Here is a 5,735-nt window from a genome sequence, read left to right on the forward strand (position 1 = left end):
CTTCAGTTGTACGTATCTGGTGGTATCTGTTAGCATGAAATAAAAGCAACTGCACAGATAAACGCTTTGTAAACGAATACTGCAATCATCTTGTCTGGTGCATTGATGCTGTAAGGGTTAAAGCGAACAAAGGTAATGAGGTGCTAAACCCTTTGCTGGCTGAGGGAATGATTTGTGTTTCCTACCTCAACGGAATCTTGTACGCGGACACACATTGAATGAAATACAGCGCTCACTAAATACAGAGGAGCCACAACAAACAGGCTTGACCCTTAATGAAAGCACACACTCTCTCTCTCCTTCATTTTGTCCTCCTCCTTTGTCTTCTTACTCATCATCAGGATGGCCACACATCCCAGCATCGTTTCTGCAGTATCCTGTGACAATGAGTAAGAACATTTTCAAATTTCTGGCACTTTTGTCAAGTGTTGTGTGTATCTCTTACAATGTCCTTGTGTTTTCTGTAATAGCAGGTCAGTGCTGTGCATTCATATGACTGATTTAATATGAATATGCATTAACATGAGTTTCTCGTATATGATGCTCCTCACGTGCACACACAAAATATTTTGTTAGTATTCTGGTCCACCAACATGTTGCTGGTCTGCCTCAAACTTGTTCACTCAAACGAGAGACTATCCCCTTGACAACCTGCTATCAACGCAACAGCTACTGGTTTTGAAGAACCAGGAAGCACACCTTCTGTCAGTCCACCTCTTGACCCTTCTCCTGTCCACACAATAATCGTGTCACATAAGACCTATTTTGAGATCCCCTTGACCCCTAGAGAAAGTTTCTAGGAGGTAATTGCCACTTTCCTCTGCAGTAGCCTCCCGGATGGCATCTGTAGCAACTTAGCCCAAAATGGAAGTTTTTGTTTGTTTGTTTGTTTGTGTGTATGTGTGTGCAGCTCTTGTGATGTGATCTGAGTGAAGTGGCTTCTGCACCTTCATAACTTTGTGGAATTTGCCTCAGTGTTGTTAGTGCAGTGAGCTAGAGCTTGAATATCACTCGACTATCTGTTGGATATGGGAAGAAATGGGAAAGCAATAGACGGTTATTTTGGAAAAGAAGGCAGAACATGAATAGTAACAGATATTTCTTCGATTGCAAATTGGACTTGTGTCATTGCTTTACTCATCACATCGCACTATGTGCTTCTGCAGTTGTTGTGTTTGTTCCCAAACTCTGATGCATCTGGGCCAGCAGAGCGGGAGACAGCCCATTCTATGAATGCAACATTGCATTCATAGAATTGCAAAATCATTGGGAGCACGCTAATGGTAGATGAATAAGTAACAAAAGATGTCATTATCAGTGTGTAAAGCCTGCTCTTTCGCACGGTATTGCCCAATTTTGACAAAAACATAAGAAAACACGAATGTCTTTTTATTCTGGCAACGTAACATAAAAATAACCAAGCACGTTTCAGAACAGTTTAACACGAGTGTAATGCAACAGATGTCTTGCAGTTGTGAAGGTCAGTTTTGCTACATTCGCTGACGTTTCACATCCAAACCATACCAAACCGCGCACGCATGCTGCTCGCGTATGGGCGCCTGGTACCAAATGCAATTTGTCAGACTTTCTGATTCTGCTAGCTGATGTGATGGCATGTATACTCCGATTGGCAAGTGAGTACAACCAAGAGTCAGCTGCTGAGCGCATTCTCGCGAGCAAACACAAGACTATTACAGTTTCGGTTTCGCTCAGCTTCGATACCGATGCCAGTGCTAAGCTTTTCCAATTTACAAAATAAATATGGCATAAAATATAACAGCTGTACTGTTGGGTAGACATAAATGAGACTGTGGTACCCGTCTGTAAGTCACTTCTGGTGTTACCCGATATAATACAGCGGACCCCGTCGCAGACGACAGGCTAGGACGGATAGCGGTACAATGCAGACGACACCTGCGCTTCTTGGGTGTACGCGGCGTGTGATAGGTGAGCTTCACAACATTTTATTGATGTGGAAAGGATTTATGTACGATATTTCTGTGTTGCCCTCCTGAGACTGACAGACTGGTGACATAATACGAGATGTTTGATACGGCTGTAGGATTTGTAATTAGGCTTAAGTCGAACTGAAAAATAACACCTCGTAGTGAAAGTTGTTTCTTTCGTTTTTGTCTCCCAGGACGAACAATCATTTTTCTACAGGATTCTGCAGACAAATGAAGTGGCTAGACTTAGTTCATTGCAGTCGGTACACTTCATTAGCAGGATACACGGTGAGAGTATGCCTCCAACCCAACACAGTGGACTGCAATATGTTGGTTGATGTTTACAAAAAAAAAAAAAAAGGGAGAGAGAGAGAGAGAAATTGAATTTATCACACGACAAATTCGGCTACTCGCATAAACAGCCCCCCTCCCCAAAAAAAGGAGAGAACGCCACTTTCTCTAGCCCCACAAACCGGCAATGTTTGCACAGCTGACGAGAATTGACCAAGTTGAAACTTTACAAAAAATCGTGGCTAATAATGTCGCGAGGCAATTATGAAGTTTTTTTTTAAACAAAATTTCTCGTTGCAGGCAGCTGGTTGTAGGCAGCTGGTAACAAGAATAAGGAACATGGGAAGGGAAAAGGCGGTTATTGCCACAAAAGTAGCACAGAGGCGTATGCTACAAAGCTTTTCTCGGCACTGCACCCTTGTGCCCCTCCACCGTCTCTGGCTACGCCGCTGACCGGAATTGTGAACAGGAAGGTTACTGAGATGTGAGCATGCCTTTAAAAAGCGCATCTTCTGTGATTGGTTAACAGCGATTGTACCTCATGGACGCGTCCCACATACTTTGGGTGAAAAATAAATAAATAAAAATAAATAAAGTAAACAAGTAAAAGAAAAAGAAGAAGAAAGAAATAAAAAGGATCAGGTTTTTTTTTTTTTTTTTTGACAAAATACATAGGACTTCAGTGACAATTTTGTGCTTTCACGAATTTTCTTTTCCAAAGGAACCCGCAAAACTTCATAGTTTCGGATTCTTCCGCAGTAGATGACATCACCACAAGCTCCGTAGTCTGTCTCTTAGCATCAGCGTCAAATTGACCTTGGACGAGCAATGTTGCCAGACTGTGGCAGATTGTGCACTGCACAGTGCGTGAGGCCATGTGAGGTGCGGTCATACTGTCTCGCAAATAGAAATTAATAGTGTGGTACTTCAGCGCCACATAAAGAAACAATATATCTTGGGAGGAAACAGTGTGAGGCACATGGATTGCAATGGCATCAATTCCGGAGGATTCTGAACTCACGAGATTTAGTCCGCAGTGGTCTGGTGAAACAACCTGAAGCTGTGAAATATTTTGTTTGTATTGCTTAATTATTTGCATTTTGCAATTCAGTCAATGCTATTCAAATTTCCACTCCTCGCCTTTATTTTTCTTCATTGACAGAATCTGGCTTCTTCACGAAGCCAGCCCAAAACTCCATTGCAAGTCGTCTTCTATGTGCCACTCACCACTACAGGCGCTGTGTGGTAATAACAAAGGCACTAAAATATCTCGAGCACGCCCTGAACACATCCTAATTTCTTGCTAGAAGCTTCTGTTTCTTGTTCTTTCCATTGTTTTATTTTTCTGGACATTGGTAAGCTTTTGTGCGTTGGTTGATTATAATGTAGTTACATCGAGCATTCAGTCGCGTTAATTCGCAGGTCTTTCTCGGATGGTGGTAAGTGTACAGTACAGATGCTTCATCCATTTCTATTATCTTTTACTTATCGTTATACTTCTCTGGCTAGTTGGCACTTTTTATGTCTTATTTATTACTCAGTTTCATCTGTGCATTGGTTGATTATAATGTATATTAATCGAGCATTCAGCCGCGTTAATGCGCAAGTGGTTCTCGGATGGTGGTAAGTGTACTGTACAGGCTTCATCCATTTCCCGTATTTCTTTACTTATCATTAGATTCCTCTGGCTGATTGGTACTTATTATGTGTATTTATTACTGAGTTTTATCTGTGCATTGGTTGATTACAATGTATTTTAATCGAACATTGAGCAGCGTTAATTCGCAGGCTGCTGTCGGGTGTTGGCAAGTGAGCAGTACGTGCTTTGTCCATTTTCAGTCATCTGTTCGCATATTGTTATATTGATCTGGCTGGCTGGCACATTTTGTTCATATTTATTGCTGAGTTTCATCTGTGCATTGGTTAATTGTCTTTTTTTTTTTATTCGAGCATTGAGCCGCGTTAATTTGCAGGTTGCTTTCGGAACGTGGTAAGTGTACAGTGCGTGCTGTATCCAATTCTAGTTATCGCATTATTTATCTTTAGATTTCCCAGACTGACGGGCACTTTTTGTGTGCATTAATTACTCTGTTTCATCTGTGCACTAGTTGACTGTCATGTATTTTAATCGGGCATTGAGCCGCGTTAATTCGCAGGTTGCTCCCGGCTGTTGGTAAGTGTCTGCTTCGTCCATTTTCAGTCATCTGTTCGCTTATCATTACATTGCTCTGGCTGGCTGGCTGGCCAGTACATTTTATGTATATTTATTACTGAGTTTCGTCTGTGCATTGATTGATTATCATGTGCTTTAATCGAACATCGAGTCTCGTTAATTCGCAGGTTGGTTGAGGATGATGGTAAGTGTGCGGTACCTGCTTCGTCCATTTTTTGCCAACTATCTACTTATCGTTAGATTTCTCTGGCCGGCAGGTACTTTTGGTGTGCATTTATTACTGTGTTTGATCTGTGCATTGGCTGATTATCGCGTGTCTTAATCGAGCATTGAGTCAGGTTAATTGGCATGTCGGTCGCGGATGATGGTAAGTGTGGGGTACCTGCTTCGTCCATTTTCAGTCATGTCTACTTATCGTTAGATTTCTCTGACTGGCTGGCACTTTTGGTGTATGTTTATTACTGAGATTCATTGACATATGTTGTTACTTGTTGAGATTCATTGACATATGTTGTTACTTGTTGAGATTCATTGACATATGTTGTTACTTGTATTTATTACTGTGTGCCTTGTGCATTGGTTGATTATCACGTGTTTTAGTCGAGCACTGAGCCGCGTTAATTCGCAGTTTCGTCTCGGATGTTTGGTAAATGTGTGGCACCTGCTTCGTCCATTTTCAGCCAACTGTCTACTTATCGTTAGGTTTCTCTGGCTGGCTTGCACTTTTCGTGTGCATTTATTACTGTGTTCCCTGTGCATTGGTTGATTGTCACGTGTTTTAATCGAGCATTGAGCCGCGTTAATTCGCAGGTTGGTCTGGGATGTTGGTAAGTATGCGGTACCTCTTTCGTCCATTTTCAGTCAACTGTCTACTTATCGTTAGATATCTTTGGATTGCTTGCACTTTTCATGTGCACTTCTTACTGTGTTCTCCGTGCATTGGTTGATCGTCACGTGTTTTAATCGAGCATTGAGCCGCGTTAATTCGCAGGTCGGTCTCGGATATTGGTAAGTATGCGGTACCTGCTTCGTCCATTTTCAGTCAACTGTCTACTTATCGTTAGATATCTTTGGCTGGCTTGCACTTTTCATGTGTATTTATTACTGTGTTTTCTGTGCATTGGTTGATTATCACGTGTTTTAACCGAGCATTGAGCCGCGTTATTTCGTAGGTTGCTCTCAGAAGGTGGTAAGTGTACAGTGCATGCTTCCATTTCCGCTATCTGTTTACTTACGTTTTATGAGGTGAACCCCCGAGTTCTATTCTGTACGTTCTACGTAGTCTGAGTATGAAAGCGACCGCTTTTCATGCTTGTACTGCTCTC

The sequence above is a fragment of the Ornithodoros turicata genome, chromosome 9, assembly GCF_037126465.1.
Source record: "Ornithodoros turicata isolate Travis chromosome 9, ASM3712646v1, whole genome shotgun sequence".
NCBI classification, from domain to species: Eukaryota; Metazoa; Arthropoda; class Arachnida; order Ixodida; family Argasidae; genus Ornithodoros; species Ornithodoros turicata.